The sequence below is a fragment of the Lynx canadensis genome, chromosome B2 (assembly GCF_007474595.2).
Source record: "Lynx canadensis isolate LIC74 chromosome B2, mLynCan4.pri.v2, whole genome shotgun sequence".
Classification (NCBI taxonomy): domain Eukaryota; kingdom Metazoa; phylum Chordata; class Mammalia; order Carnivora; family Felidae; genus Lynx; species Lynx canadensis.
In genome coordinates this window covers 99,679,021-99,695,303 of record NC_044307.1, presented here as the reverse complement: position 1 = coordinate 99,695,303, position 16,283 = coordinate 99,679,021, and positions in this window count along the sequence as shown.

Sequence of the window (16,283 nt, the reverse complement as noted above, 5' to 3'; positions counted from 1 at the left end):
ATGTGGGATGGGGGACATTGTTGTGACCATCTTTGGAAACTGTAACCTGCCACAGCCCCTCCAGGACCTTCCAGGTTCTCTTCTTGTTTCTCCATCATCTTTTTCTAGTATGTGGGGGGTGAGGGGGTGGGAGAAGTGTGCAAAGAGGATTCCTCTTTTTTTTTAATCCTCAAACATTTTGGTGATTCTAGTAGTTCTCTATTTTTGCTTCTGTCACTGGCTCATGGAAACCAACACAGAAATGCTCCTCTTGTTCCCTTTGCAATCAATGGCTGTGGTCCTTAAATGACCTGGCTGTGAGGAGAGAGAGAGAGAGAGAGAGAGAGAGAGAGAGAGAGAGAACAAGAGGGTATCTCCGCAGAGATTCTCCCACCACAAGGAAAATAAAAAGGATCTCAGAGACTTGTAAGAAATTTAAGTGAGAACACACGCAAGGCCCTGGCAATCAAACTTGAACTTGAACCTGTCTGCCCTTTCCCTGCAGAGACAACCCCACGCAGGGCATGGCCCAGGAGCGGAGCTGCTGCTGCTGCTGCTGCTGAGCAGGGTTGACTTGAGGAGAGTGAATTAATATCAACTTGGACTTGATGGTAGAGATTCATAAGTAGTCCTTCAAGAGCATCTGGAGAGGGAAATGCTATTTCCTAAGGCCCTTTATGGCTCTAAACTGCCTCTCCGGCTCTCAGAGTCCATTCCACTCACCGGCCCCGAGAGTCACCCTGGCAGCTCCTCATTTCAGACTAGACCGTCTGTGCGAGCTGACAGGGAAGCCCGCTTTGGGGGGCATTTGGCTTAGCGGTGAGTGGTGCTTTTTCAAATTCAGCGTCTCGGTCCCCCAAGAGCGGAGGCTTCAAAGCGTTCCAGCCTGTGAGGTTACTGCTAGATACCACACCTGAGGACAATAAGGCTCAGAATATATGCAACCCCCTTCCCCCTCCCCAGGTGGGCCAGCCTACAGGAAGTACATGGCCGCTGTTTGTGTTTGCACACGGCTGCTGCCTTGGAAAATCCTGTGGATAATCTGTTGCCTGCAGTGACAAAGAGTCAGTTAATATCTCCTCTGCCCTCTCTTCAGAAAGTGGGAGTAAAGTCAAACTCTCATCATGAAAACAATTTTTCAAAAAAAGTGCGTGGAGAAATTGTTTGGTCATTTATGGCCAAAGTTTGCCTAAATCCTTCTATTGGGTGAGCAGTTTACCCTCTCAGAGCAAGGAAGAGGCGTGTAATGAGCTCAGACTGGGTTGTTGGTTGTCAACTGACGTTGGAAGCAGAAAATGTGACACCTTTGCCTCTTTGTGGTTTAGACTGCAATGTGGTAATTCTCAACTGTATATGTATGTGTGTGTGTGTGTGTGTGTGTGTGTGTGTGAGTGATCACAACATTCTGACACCAAAATCTTTGGTGATATAGGCGAAGGTGTTGAAAGATGACAACCAATACAACACCAGTCAACAACAACCTTTGCAACACAACCTTTGACCACAACACAGCTCAAGTGCTCTGGGGCCAAGTTCTCTTGCGGTCCAGTAGGCGGAGTCCTCTCTGCGGAGGGGTCTTGACTGTGCTCCACTTCTCACCTCTTACCTGTGCAGCAGAGGTACCTGCTCCACATCACCCGGGCCCAATCAGCCCAGCTCACCTTCTAACAACACAGCCCTGCTGTATGAACACTCAGCGGTCATTAAATGAGTTCTACGCACCACGTAAAAACCAACAGCATATTTGTGAAGGGATTCCTGCACATCTGGATAATGTGTCCACACAAAGCCTTGTTTTAAGTATTAATCTCTACCTACAGCAAAATTGTGCTGGCCTGGGTGCCCTCCTGCGTGCTCTCCCCTGATGCCCTGTACTTAGCAGATATTATGATGTTTGGCACTTGCCCTATCCTCACCTGTCTTCCCTATCGGACCGTAGACGCCTTGAGGAAAGCAATGTTTGGCTTGTCATTGTATTCCCAGTCTCTAGGAAAGAGCTTCGCGCATAGTAGGTGTTCAGGTCTAATCCTGTAATTAATGGTCCTACCGTGTGCCACATGGCAAGAGCTGCCTTTTCCTTTTGGGAACTGGGAAACACACTGGGAGAGACCTGGTCCCTAATGCTACAGTCTTTGCTTCCATTCAGTGTAGCACATAGCAGATACATCAAAAAAAAAAAAAAAAAAAAAAAAAAAAAAAGTGTGGTGAATGAATTAGCTAGAGGTGTGTTTAAGCTAAGAAGTGATGGATGCACTCATGTTACTAAGGCAGCCATCTTCTCATAGTCTTTAGGGGCCTCAGTTGGAGGAGGATGGGGACCTCCTAAGACAGGAAGAGTCACATAGAAGGCTAGTGGCTGTGTGATAGGGGGTGGGAAGGGCCAATGCCCAGAAGCATCTGGCTCAGAAGCCCCTGGGAATGCTCATCTCTGGAAGTGTGTCTGGAAGGGGAGATTTGTGGCTCACTCCTAAGGCTGAGGAGTTATTCAGGGTTCAGGTTTGGCTAGTTGGGCTACCTCCCAGGTACTGGGGCTCCCATCAGCCAGATTGGGCACCATGGCTCCACCTTCCCGCAGTGTTCCTCCTTTCATGCTCTTTGGCGGGCAACCCCCACCCCATGAAGCTGGGCAGAACTCTCCATTCCACATTGGCCCCAGAGAATGCTGCTTTCCAACAGAAGAAGGGAGCCATCCTACGTATTTCTCCACAGGAAATGTCTGTCACACCCCAAGTTCCACATGCTGTATCATGACCTATTTCCCAAAGAAAGAGCTAACACTGTTGGCCTCAGAAGTTCCATTCAGAAAGCCTTCTCATGTTGAGGAATGCATATCCATTTTTTCAAATATGTAGGCACTTTTAAATTTGAAAATGACCTCAGTGCACTGTTACGTACAAAGTAACTGCCTCATAGCCCATTTTCATTCAAAACCCATGGAGTTGACATGTACTAAACGGGACAGTCACAAAACTGGGGCAACCAAGAGCCCCTATTCCACTCTCCTCAGAGTCCCAAATTGCATGTCAGATAGACCAGGCTGCTCTGGCTCCTCTAACAATGAGCAGCTTCTAGTCAGAATTGGGCCTCAAACTGCATTTCAAGATCTGCCCCTCAGCACATGTCTGGCACCTGATAAGTACTCAAAAAATGTTTGTAGGGGCGCCTAGGTGGCGCAGTCGGTTAAGCGTCCGACTTCAGCCAGGTCACGATCTCGCGGTCCGTGAGTTCGAGCCCCGCGTCGGGCTCTGGGCTGATGGCTCAGAGCCTGGAGCCTGTTTCCGATTCTGTGTCTCCCTCTCTCTCTGCCCCTCCCCCATTCATGCTCTGTCTCTCTCTGTCCCAAAAATAAATAAACGTTGAAAAAAAAAATTAAAAAAAAAAAAATGTTTGTAGAACTGGAGGTAGACCCTCCCATTTGGGCAGATTCCAGTTGCTTAAAAGGGAATATATAATTTTAAAATGACCTAAGAATGTTCACATATAGGGTTTTTCTGGGTGCCGGATGAGCTGATCCGTGACCTTAACAGAATGACTTCTTAAAATGAAAAGGAAATGGTCTCTTTGAAGTGTTAAGGGAAGCATCCAACCCCTGGTGAGGAGTTTTGCTGCCCTCACTGGCATATGCTGTTCTAAACTTGGCCTGCCATAGTGAGCAACTTGGTCCTGTTGGCCTCCTCCAGTTACTCAGGGCCTGGCTTGCCCTGCCCCCACCCCCAATAAAGAGGAACTTCCCCCTTTCTTTCATAAACACATGCCATCCCCAGGAGTTGCAATTCCGACGTTTGCTAAACTGAGGTTAGGGGCTTATTCTATCTGTTCCCTTCTCCCAGAGAAGTTCTTGGTGGAGAGGGCCCAAGGGGTGGACTGTATCCAAAAGGCTGGAAAGCATCCTGTCCCATTTTATCTGTGTGCTTTAAGTGGAGGGAAAGTCTTGGGGTCATTTGTCCTGAACTGTGCAGTCCAGCCACCAGAATGTCTAACTCCTGTGGTTCTGGAAGGTGCTGCATGTCTGGTCAGAGAAGCAGTCTCAGCTGTGCTTCACAGTGCTGTGGCCCAGGAGGACTGCACCAAGTCTGCAGCCTGGCTAAGGAGAGACTGGGTTGCTGTCACCACCGCCGGCCCCCCCCCCCCCCCCCCCCCCTGCAGCCCTGCAGAAACAGGTTCTAACCCAAGGCGTCAGCCCCTGTTACTATGCCAGCTTTTGGGGAAGCTGTGTGTAACCCAAATACAACTTGGTTACCTCTAGGACCAGTCTCAGTGAGGGGCGCCTGGGTGTCCCCTGGGGTGCCTGGGTGGCTCAGTCAGTTAAGTGTTTGACTCTTGATTGTGGCTCGGGTCATGATCCCAGGGTCATGGAATCGAGCCCCGTGTTGGTGTGGAACCTGTTTAAGACTTTCTCTCTCTCTTTCTCTCTCTCTCCCTCTCTCTCTCTCTCTCTATCTCCTTCCCTCTCCTTCTGCCCCTCTCCCTCACTCATGCTCTCCCTCTCTCTCCAAAATAAAATTAAATAAAAAAATAGTACCAGATATATATTTTTTTGTAAAATAGGCTTATTTTAAAAAATACACATACACTTAAAACCTGGTGAAATCCCTTCTTGAACTCATTTCTTGACAATCCTTTTAAGACTCTTCTATTAGTCTCGACCTCAGCCTTCCTTCCCTGCATGCCATCCCCCAGTGAAGACTTCTCTTGCCATTATGTGCTCCGTGTTTGCTTCCCCACCACGCCTCACTGCTCATGCATTCCATGCTCCCAGCATGTATATAATCTTCTTCTGGCGATTTTCCTCATGTGAATTTGGCCCCTGGAACTGCAGTGAATAAAAATGCTCCACTTTGCTCTATGCAGATGGATAAAGCCAACCAATCATGCCCTCCCTGCAAGGACACGTTGCCTCCCATCTAGTTCAGGCTATCCTTCTGAGCCAATAACATTTTCCCTAAATCCCAGTCTTGGCAGTTCTGTACCCTTTACTTTTGCAAATATTTCCTAGTCCAGAAAAGAGTCTGGGAGGCTTGTATGGATGAAAGAACCATTCTAGGCCCCACTTTTCTTGGATATATATCCACTCGACAAGAGCACTGTCAATCGGCAGAAGTTTAGTGACACCCATGGTGGGAGGGAGGGATGTAGGGGGGGAGGGAGGGAGGGATGGGTGTATGGATAGATGGGTGGGTGGATGGGTATATGGATGGAGGGATGGGTGGAGGGATGGAACAATAGGTGGATGGATGGGTGGATGGATGGAGGGAGGGAGGGATGGGTGGATGTCTGAGTCTGGACCCCTGCTCCTCAGCACCTGAGTGTTCACACTGTTGTCAGAAACTTTCTTGAGATCAGCTGCTTCACCTCTCACCACCTCCCACTGCACATCTCATCTTTAAATCAGAGTGGAACTGGGTTCTGAGCTGTAGAGGACTGCCTAATCTTTGTAGACTTTTCAAACTTTCAGCTAAGTATTTCCTAGCTGTAGGATGTCCGATGGCCTTGAGTTTCCTAGTAATGATACTAATATTTAAAGTGCTTGTTACAGGCCAGGAATTCTAAACTCTTTATACGAAATGTCTCATGTAATCCTTATGGTAAAGAAAACGAAGTTCATGCTATTGTAAAAGTCTTCCTACGCCATGTAATAGAAACAGAAAACTAGGCCCACAGAGGTTGAACACTGGCCAAAGTTGCAGTTCCCTAAGCACGGGACCAGGGATTTGAACCCAGGATCTCTGACTCTAAATCCTATACCCTAACTACTATGTACGCTGCCTCAGAGAAGTAATCATACCTTTTGAAAGTCATCAGCAACCTAATGGCTGAGCCTGGGCCAATAACATATCCTGAAATTATAGTATGTCAGCACCGCTACCTTCCTACATTGTATTAGAATTATTTCCTTCTGTTTTCCTCCCTGCCCAGCTAAACCATAAGCTCCTGAGGACAGGGATGTTACCAGGTCTTACTCATGGTGGTAGTCCCTGCGTGGATACAGTCACGGGTACTTAATAAATGGTGCAGAACTCTGTGTAGTGGTGACTGTGGTACCCATGCAGGTACACCATTCAGATCTACCTTCGAGAATCTGCCATCTAGCTGTGAGGAGTGCAGTTGGCTGACAGCCCTTAGCTGCAGCTGCACATCATTGGAGCTGAGATGCTCTTTGTGGACAGTCTCTAGTCAATGATGGGGCAGGTGAAGGTACTAGGGTCTAGTCATCTCTTTTCAACATGGGGCTCCTTCCTGGGCAATCTTTCTCTGGAACTCCCCTTCGGGTTGGACAGAACTTTGTCATACCTGCATCACGGTCATAGTCTCTGCCAAATTCTGCTTCCTTCACTGTTTCCTCGCATGGAGGTCAGATTGACGTTGCAGTCTGAAGGCTTTCACTGCCCAGTTTTGCTTTCTGTCCTTCAATCTGTCACAGCCTTGCCTCCAATAAACCTCTCACATTCCTCACTTGGTGCTGCTGCCTTAAGGACCTGAACTGACAGTGTGGCAGGGTCCCCTCCCTAAGGAAAGAAAAAAAACTTCAAGGCAACCTGGCTATATGCACATGTGACAACATCCCTCACAACCTTGTAACATGAGATCACTTGAATCAGACTACATGTTTGTGTTACCGTATACAGGAGACAAAGAAGTAAAAAAAAATATATTAAAAAACTATACTACACGGCGTTTGGGGCTCAGATGTTTGGGGATGGACCCAACGGATCATTGCCGGCAGGAATAAAGTTGCTTCCTGGAAAGAAAAGCCTCAGTGTCAGGACTCTTTTTTACGAGAACCCTGCTACACACAGTGACCAGTCTGAGGCTGTTCAGATCTCCTTCCACGGGGAGCATAGTTGATTGACAGCCTCAGCTACCGCCCCTCTGGGATCACCACTGCAATTTGCCAAGGCCACATTCCTACGGGCTGCTCCCAGATACACTGAACAAGGTTGGCGGGGGGGGGGGGTGATACAGAACCCCTCTGATGGGTGATTTTGGCTTGAGGACTCCCCAGCAGCCTGGCCAAACCCTCCTTGAACCGTGCAGGAGTCTGGGACTCTTCTTATGCAATCCTTTTTCCGTCCCTCTTCCCCTTCACAGGTGTCAGAGACTTCTCTGGGTCCATCTCCTTTATCCTTCACAGACACATCCCCAGTAAACCTATTCTGCTTCTTGGAGACCCGAACTAACATAGGCGGTACTGGGAGGACGGTTGTCAGGTTTAGCAAATGAAAATACAGGATAACCTGTGACACTTGAGTTTTAGATTAATAAGACATTTTTAAAGCATAAGTATGTCCCAAATTTTGCATGGAATACAGTTATGCTAAAAACATTTACTGTTAACCTGAAATCCAAATTTAACTGAGTGTTTGGTATTTTCTCTGGAAACCCTCGCCAGGAATAACTCAAGAAAACGGGCATGAAGATAAATTCACACACATCCTGGTGGGTAAAGGGGACGTTGTGCTCCACATACCCGAGCGGTGCACAAATGCTGAAGATTTCATCGGTGGTGACCTAGGGAAAATGTCCCGGTAGAGGTGAAAGCCCACGCGGGTGTGGTGACGTAGGCACAGGGAAGACATGGCTAGAAGAGTGCCCACAAGAACAGTGGGGATGGCTGGTTACTGCTGGGTGGAACTGACGCTCTACAAGGGATAATGAGAAATTGAAAGCCAGGAACAACCAGCTAAAAGCTGAATGTGAGAGCCAGAGGGCCTCTTGGGTTGCCGAAGAGTGGCCTTTCCCTTCAACAATGGAAGAGCAGACACAGCCAAGCAGCATAGTGAGGTTTAAAGAGTTGAGTCACAGAGCTCCAGAAATGCTTAAGTGCTCAGTCAAGGCAGGTTGGTTATGCTACTTGGTTGAGAAACTCTGGGACTCTGAAATATGGGAAAGAAACATCGAGATGTATGCCTCTGGGTGGATACTGGCTCTGTAGACCTCCTGAACTCTCAGGGCTTGCAAAATTCTTGTTAGGAAGAGCTAGCACTTCCCTCATGCTAGAATGTTCTGCAGAGGCCTGTTCCTATCAAGGCAACAGGCGACCCCTCAGGAGTTGCCCTTACAGCTTCTGGCCTGGTCACCGGGCCTATAATCAGGGTTAAATCCCAGTATAACCTGGTTGGGGATGTGCTAGGCAGGTGAGGGATAAGAGGGACTCTACACCAAAGGAGCTATAATAATTAGTCAGAGTGGGTGGTAGGAGCCAGGAGAGTGCGTGAGAACTGGATTTTGATGCCTAAATCATTGTATCTATCGAGGGGCTTGATCAATAGGCCAGAATGTAAGACTAGGTAAGCAAGAATACACTGACTTGGGGACTCTTCCTCAGGATACAGGATTTAGTTCCCTGGCAGGGAGCCTATAGGATGAGGCAAAATCGCCGCTAGGATGGCTCTTAGAAGCCCAGGGAGAGTGATGATCCATGCTGAGCAAAGTGGAAATGCTTGAATTGCCCTGGTAGTTATTAGAGGAAGGAATAAAGAGACTCAAGGAAGTGGAAATCCTGGAATGGATTTGTGAGGCCAGAAGACATACCCGTCAGCAAGGCCATCAGGAATGGGCTGGTGAGAAGGACACTGGCATTGTTGGGAAGTGCTGTAGAGCCTCCTGTGGCAAGCTGGGACTTCACATAGGTAGGAGAAGTGGTCGCAGAGCTGAGCTTGCTGATAACCAGGGGGTCGGTGGGGGTCAGCGGGCAGCCCTTACCTGCCCGAGCCAGGAGGCCGCGATTGCTGCGATGATCAATAAAGTGGGACCAGCAGCTAAGGGGCTCGCCCCACGAGGTAAAGATGAGAAAGCATGATGTCCTTGGGGGAAAAGTAGATGGGCGGCCAGCAAGGATGCTACTTAACAAGCAGAGAAAGAATGAAGGAGCAGGAGGCTGAGGACACCCCAATAAAAAAAAAAAAAAGGTCACAGTAAAAATAAAAAGCCACAATCCTTTGCTCAGTTCCCAGACCTGAGTGACTTCATTGCTAGTACCCACCGACTGAGGACGTGGCTGCATCTGCAGAGACAAGGGCACTGCCACACACAGCAGGTATATTCCATGGCAGTTCACCCTGACTTCCCTCAAAGTCACCTATGGCCGTGTGGTTGTGTGACAAGACACCGGGGAAAGAGAGTGACCCAGATATTTCAATGACTCTTAGACCAGGAGCTGGGTTGACACTGACATCTGGAGATGCAACCTGTCATCGTCCCCCTGCCCCCTTGCCCCCCCCCCCCGTTAGAGTGAGTAGCCCCTCACAGAGGCCAGGTAATAAATGTAGACTACACTATAGTCCAGCTCACCTTGGACCCACTGGGTCTGCGGTGGCCACTTCCCCAGACCTTGAGTGTGTAATTGGAACTGATATACTTGGCAGTTGGAGTAATCTCCACACTGGATCCTTGAACTCCAGGGTAAGAATTCTCAGAGGGGCGCCTGGGTGGTTCAGTCGGTTGAGCGCCTGACTTCGGCTCAGGTCATGATCTCATGGGTTGTAATTTCAAGCCCCACATCAGGCTCGCTGCTGTCAGCCTGTCAGTGCAGAGCCCTCTTTGGATCCTCTGTCCCCCTCTTTCTGCCCCTCCCTCACTTGCACTGTCCCCAAAATAAATAAATATTAAAAAGAAAAAAAAAGAATACTCAGAGTAAGCATGGCTGAGTGGAAACCCTTAAAATGGCTCCCTCCCCACGAGCCAAGATCATGAATCAAAAATACCGCACCCCTGGGCATAAAAAGGAGATTAGTGCCACTGTTAAAGGAAAAAGTAGTTTCCTATTTGTCCTGGATTGGTCCCAGCCCCTTGGAGTACAGGAAGGCTCCCGGGTAAGTGTGAGTGGGACATTTCCACTTACAGCGGGTCTGATTCAGATTCAGACGAGTCCTTTCACAGCACTGCCAACCCCCTACAGGGTTGATTTTGTTAAAAAAAAAAAAAAAATCTTAAGTTCACCCTGATAAGTATGTAAAAGAGAAATCCTTAATGCAGGTACTAATTTGAGTTTCCTGAATAGACAATTTTTTTTTTAATGCAGAAGACTGAGGATTTATAGAGAAATTTAATTCCATTATCCCAAAGATTTCAATCCCTGTCCCCAAGATTTCATAAGGAAAAGATAAAATAGATTTTTTTACATAACCTTAATTGACCTAAAATGATGATTAGAAAGGTCATATACTTCCATTTACTAAATGTTTTCTGTGAACAAGCTGACCTGTGAATTTCTCTCTCTGAAGATACGGACAAAATTAAATGTTTTATTGAACTGAATTAAAGATGACTTCATAATCAGGGAAGAGAGATTCATAAAAGCTTTTATCACATGTGATTTGCCAACACGTGGTATCTTTTCTCAAATTGGTTTTTCAGAGGCATTAGACTTTATTGAGGCAATGCCAAATGTAACAAAATTATTATCCATATCTCTTGGAAAAACCCAGACCTTTACAGTTCATCTGGAAGTGGAAAGTTATGATATAATTCTTCATAGTTCAATGAATAGTTTTTAAAAAAGCACATTAATATAATCTCTAGAGTACATTTGCTGCTATAAAGCCATCAAAAGTAAATACCTAGGATAAAAACATATACAGTGAAGATTTTTCAACTTTATCAATACTGTTACTGTTACAATGACCTTAACCAACAAAGTTAGGGTTCAGCACTGGCTGACTCTTTTGGATGTGATAAATAAAATTAATATCTGTATTCACATAAATCCCTTTTCTCCAGAAAGACAAGACTTATGGTCTATACACAGCACACCCCTGGTGGTAGCAGATAGAGGCATGTAACAGGTTAGGGAGTGAGGGCTTAAAGGAAGATATAGTCAAATCTCCCTTGGACGTCTTTTAAAGAGGAATGAATTAACATTGTTTTAATGGGTTAGACACTCAAAGACAAGAGGATGATTCAGGTCTCCTGCTGGTTCTGAGCTGGTCCTGAGCCTCCACTGTGTCATATGGTTGCCAGAGTCACCCTCAAGCATTCACTTGACAGTGTGCACTGAGTGACAGCTAGAGGGACTCTGGGCTGGGAGTTGCAGAGGAATGTGTCTCAGCTCTGCTCTCCCAGCACTCCATCTTCTTGGGGAGATAGACACCTAACACACTCTACGGAACACAGCGGAATGTCAACATTTGGAAGATCCGCCTATCTCGGTGAACCAAAATTTTCCAAATGACCAATGCATGATGTCACAAAATCAAGCTTGGGTGAAAGATCCATTCTAAGATATACCAATTTTAATGTCACAGACAATGAAAAAGTTCCTTGATGTAGTTTCAGATTTCACAATACAACTAACCTTTAAGAAACTACCGCTTACTGAGTTTGGGAATAGTAAGAAAGAATATCCACAATAATCCCAAAGGACTATTATTAAACTATTTTTCCTTTTGTCAACTTTGTGTCTGTGTGAGGATGGATTTTCTTCATATGCTTTAACCAAAACAACATATTAAAACAGACTCAATGTAGAAGGTAGTAGACCCCAGCTGTCTTCCATTAAGCCAGACATTAAAAAGATTTGAAAATGTAAAACAATGCCAATCTTTATTAAAATTTTTTTTGCAAAAGTTACTTTTCACACACACAAAAAGACATTTCTGTTGATATGTGATGGGTTAATTTTTTTTGTTTTGTTTTGGAAAGGTTATTTTTTATTAAAAATATACTATTTATGTTACCATGGGATGGTTCTATTATTGCTATTTTTTAAATGTTTATTTATGTATTTATTTATTTATTTATTTATTTATTTATTTTTCAGAGAGAGGGAGAGACAGATCATGAGTGGGGGGAGCGGAAGAGAGACAGTAGGACACAGAATCCGAAGTAGGCCTCAGGCTCTGAGCCATCAGCACAGAGTCCAATGCAGGCTTGAACTCGTGAGCTGTGAGATCATGACCTGAGCCAAAGTCAGATGCTTAACTGACTGAGCCACCCAGACACTCCTATTGAAATTTTTAATGAATTCATAAACATATAAGAATTAACAGTTTCTGAATGTGGTAAATACTGGTAGATAGGACCCATATAAATAAAAGCTCTTTGGAGGTCTTGAATAATTTTTAGGATTGTAATGGGGTTCTGAGAATAAAAAGTTTGAGAACCACTGCTATTAGCCTATCAGGCCCTTCACAATCTCACCTGATTTATCTTTCCAACCTTTTTCCTGACCTTTCCCTTCCCGTCATCTTCCCTTCCTTCCACCATCATCCCTCTGTCCAGCAATGCCAAATGACTTTCTGGTCCCCCAAATAGGCTGCTCTCCTTGCTCCTACTGTTCTTTTGAATGCCTTCTCTGCTATCCTTCCTTGTCAGGTTTCTACTCATTCATTTAAAATCAAGTTCAGTAAAGAGCACCTGAGTGACTCATTCGGTTAGGTGTCTGACTCTGGATTTTGGCTCAGGTCATGACCTCACGGTTTGTTGGGTTTGAGCCCCCAACAAACTGTAAGTGCAGAGCCTGCTTGGGATTCTTTCTCCCTCTTTCTCTGCCCCTCCTCCCACTCACTCTCTCTCAAAATAAATAAATAAACTTAAAAAAATCAGGTTCAATAAAAATTTCCCTCATTGGGGCGCCTGGGTAGCTCAGTTGGTTGAGCATTGCCTCTTGCTTTTGGCTCAGATCATGATCTCAGGGTTGTGGGATGGAGCCCTGAATTGGGCTCTGCCCTCAGCTTGGAGCCTGCTTAGGATTATCTCTCTCTCTTCCTCTTCCTACCTGCTTAGGATTCTCTCTCTCTCTCTCTCTGAAAAAAAAAGAAAAAATCCCCTTACTATCTTGCAAAGCTAGTCACCAGGGGCTTTGCACAGAGCAGTGATCTTGAGAAATCATTTTGTACGAGATTGTTTAGGCATCTTTCTTTCCCTCTATGCTGCAGGCTCCTCAGGGCAAGGAACAATCTTCTTCACCCTTAACTCAAACTCCAGCAGCTAGCTTGGTTCCAAGCATACTACTGATGTTCAACAAATTCAAGAAAAAAAGGAGCAGCGGAGAGCAATTTCTTCTTACTCTCCTGCCCTGCCCTGACGACTCTGGGTCAGAGGGAAGGATCATAGTGGGAGGAGTGGAGAGGCACTCCACAGAAGAGGGCGTGAATAGGCACACACTTGAACCCTAGCTGTCCAGCACACACACACACCTTCTTCCTCCCCCTATACACTTCCGGAAGTGTCTTCGAACATAAGCTAGAGATCCCTACATATTCCCTCCCCAGGGGAAATCATCCAGAATCCCATCCAACTATAGTCACCAGAGACGATGTCATGACACTACTGTTCCCTGACTGCTGGATCTTTGGGATATGCCCAGCTTAGATAATCTGCCACTTTGGGACGAGATGGTAAATTTTATCATCAGCCTAACCACCTCCTAAGTATAATGATTGATGGGTGAGGAGAGGGACAGGGGAAGAGAAGAAAATTTTGTATTTAAATTATAATTCCCACTGTAAAAGGAAAAATGGTTACTGGGGGGAGTGCTGAAATGATTTACCTTTCAGCAGCAAAGAAAGTGCAGATGGTGGCACTTCCCTTGTTTCTGTAACTAACCTTGGGGCAACAGGATTTGTGACCCTCTTCCGGTCAGTCATGTTTCTTTTTTTTTTTTTAATTTAGTTTTTTAAAATTTAAATTAGCGTATAGTGCAACAATGATTTCAGGAGGAGATTCCTTGATGTCCCTTACCCATTAAGCCCATCCCCCCTCCCACACCCCCTCCAGTAACCCTCAGTTTGTTCTCCATATTTATGAGTCTCTTCTGTTTTGTCCCCCTCCCTGTTTTTATTATTTTTGTTTCCCTTCCTTATGTTCATCTGTTTTGTCTCTTAAAGTCCTCATGTGAGTGAAGTCATATGACAGTTGTCTTTCTCTAATTTCGCTTAGCATAATACCCTCCAGTTCCATCCACGTAGTTGCAAATGGCAAGATTTCATTCTTTTTGATTGCCAAGTAATACTCCATTGTATGTATATACCACATCTTCTTTATCCATTCATCCATCGATGGACATTTGGGCTCTTTCCATACTTTGGCTGTTGTTGATAGTGCTGCTATAAACATTGGGGTGCATGTGTCCCTTCGAAACAGCACACCTCTATCCCTTGGATAAATACCTAGTAGTGCAATTGCTGGGTCGTAGGGTAGTTCTATTTTTAATTTTTTGAGGAACCTCCATACTGTTTTCCAGAGTGGCTCTGCCAGCTTGCATTCCCACCAACAATCATGCCATGTTTCTCTTGCTTTGATCAGCATCTTGGCTGCTGCCTAGTTTAGCAAATCCTACATTTACTGAGTCCTGTTTTTTTTCTCTATAAACTAATATAAGTGGTTTAGTTTTGTGATTTTATTTATTAAAAGTCTTCTTCAATTACAGAGAATCAGTTCAGACTAGTTTTTATTTACCAGTTGGATGGCAATTACATTGGAGTCCACTCAGATGAATGGACTAAAGAAATGAACCCACAAAATATTTTGTGTGTGGGTAGCAAGAGTTAAATGGTAGCTTACTGTTCTTTGTTAGTAAATGACCCTCTACCTTGTGAAAATGAAAGGGGGACTCAAGAGTGTTTTGGAGAAAGCTGCTCTTGTGCGTGCAGACCTGACCTTCACTAGGAGCACGTCAGAACACGTGCAGTTTCCAGAGTGATCCATCACCTCTTCCAAAGGGAGTGAATTAAGTCTCAATAAAGAGGTAAAAATAGATCATTTTTCCTTCAGTAAAGGATTCATTTAGCCATAATAATAATCAGTTAGCCCTATTGTTTGTCAGCAGGAGAGATTCTGAGAGGCGGTACAGATCTCAGCAAGAACAAATAAAACATGCCAGGGGGGCAAACCAGAAAAAGGGAATGAATCTTTAGATCGATTTTAAAAAAGCAAAACGTGACTTGCAAGAAAAACATGGTTGGGATGAGAGGCCAGCTTTGCCTTCGCTGGCTACTCTGAGCAATTTATTCTGACCAGCCAGCCCCAACAGCACGTGTGAGGACGACTGTAAGGCACATCGTTTCCCAAAAGGAGAAAACACTTCTGACTCAGTATGCGGCAAATTCTAGGAAGGAGAAAACTCACGGAGTTGGGGACAAAAGCTTAACTGTGAAACATATAATAAGATACAGTATGATTTTCAAACTCTCCACCTGCCGAAATCCAACAAAGTTGGAATCTCATCTTTGAGTGGCAACTGATTTATTCACATATAAGAGAAGAATAAAATCTATTTGAATTCTGACAGTTTTTTTTTTATGGAGAAATGGAAGTCACATAATATAATTTCAATTTGGATCCACAACATCTAAAATCATACTCTTCTGAGGACAGGTAACAGTCATAGGGATTTTGCCTCACGATGAAAGAATGATTTTTCATGCTGGATCATTTTTGCAGTTGATGCTTCCAGCCTTCTCAGCAGCACGACAGCACCCATGTAAGCTGGAAAAGCTCAACTAAGATCAAAAGCATCTCTCAGTTTGACAAAGTAAGACATAGCTTCCTCTACTGTGGTGTCTAGACGGATACAAAGTGGCTTTAAGAGAGCATGTCTCCCGCTACCACTCCTAAGAAGTTCACACTGAATTTTAATGTGAATGTTTTTAGTTTGCTCTTGGGTGGGGTAATACGGTCAACAAGATTTTATTTCATAGAATGTCATCGTTCTTTGCTGATATTTCAATTGACGATCTATTGTGTTTCAAGGTTCACTCACACTGCTTGATTTAAAGAATTAAAATCGACAATGCCAGGCGGAAGTAGGAAGGCTTCTCCTGTCTTAGTGACTATGGCATGGGGAGAGTGGATACATGGTCTTGCTCTGAGAGCATGCTCGGCCACCAGATTGGCAGGTGGTGGCGAATGCCCATTATCAGTGATCTTATCCAGCTACATTTACTGAGCGTTTACCATGTGATAGATACCACGCCCAATGCTTTATAGGTATTCTCTTATTTCTTTCAACTACGCTCTATACTAGATGACAACATTGAGGCTTGGGGATTACTTGTAAGTGATAGGAGTCACAGCTCATGCTCTTCACCAGTATGTGTTTCTTTTCTTTGGGTCTAAAAATTAGAGCAGCCTCTACACTTTCTTTCACATACTAGCTTTTTAGTGTCTTCGTATGTGTGTTCACTTCATTTATGTGCTCCTTGGGGTCATGAACCTCTTTCCAGAGGTTTAATGTGACGTCTACTTTGCTATCAATTTGTAAGGTCTCCCTTGTACAGCTAGAGTTGAAGTAATTTGAATTAATGTCAAAATCAATAGTTCGGTACCATTTTTGTTATGTCAAAATAATGTTAATCTGTTATGTT